The sequence below is a fragment of the Nannochloropsis gaditana genome, assembly GCF_000240725.1.
Source record: "Nannochloropsis gaditana CCMP526 unplaced genomic scaffold scaffold193, whole genome shotgun sequence".
NCBI classification, from domain to species: domain Eukaryota; class Eustigmatophyceae; order Eustigmatales; family Monodopsidaceae; genus Microchloropsis; species Microchloropsis gaditana.
Window position 1 is genome coordinate 1 of NW_005803760.1, and position 739 is coordinate 739.

General features: G+C 53.7%; 1 annotated feature.

Annotated features, from left to right (window-relative positions):
• Nucleotides 1–675: 675 nt before the first annotated feature.
• Nucleotides 676–720: a sequence feature (Short protein (NGA_0639600, EKU20850.1) was converted to a misc_feature.).
• Between the last annotated feature and the right edge of the window lie 19 nt (nt 721–739).

Here is a 739-nt window from a genome sequence, read left to right on the forward strand (position 1 = left end):
ATGCGCCAAGTCGAGGGGGTGAAAGAGGGGAAGGAGGGCTTGGGGAGGCGGGGCGGGCGGCGGAAGGGAGAGCGCAGAGATGCCGACCCCCCGTACTTCACTCTCTGTGGAGACTGGCAAGTGTTAACCGACGATTTCCTTGCAAACTGGCAGTCTCTATGTAGAATGGCAATCTCTGTGTAGAATGACCATCTGGGTGTAGAATGGCAAGGGGGCATAGCACGATGTACTGAATAAAAGGAAAGCAGCGACACAGCATCAATAAGTCAAGAAGAAAAGCAAAATCCGGGTACCATTCTCCCTCTCTCCCTCGCGCTCTTGAGCCGGCGGGCGGCCCCCTATCCCAGTAAGGTCACAATGGTTTCATTTTTTTCGCGCCATATTTCTTGTCGCACTGGCTGAGGGTACCAGGGTTGGTTGCATTTCGGCCCCACGCGACCTGACTTTCTACCGCCTCGAGGTCATCCACTTTTTCGTGAAAGGAGTCAGCCTCGCCTTACATGCACTGTGACGGCCCCCCATCCCTGGCATTCCTCTGCCCCAAAACGTCTCTTTTTGTCATATTGCTCCCTTTTCCAATATTTGAATGCATGGACGGTGGTTCAACATTTTGAATTAGAACGAAGTCAAGGAGAGGCCGCAAGCTTCATGGTGGATGGAAAAAGGCATGGCACCATGGAACAACAAGGACAGGAACGGAAGGACACGCGACGCCTCGCACGTGACGACAGAGTCCCTC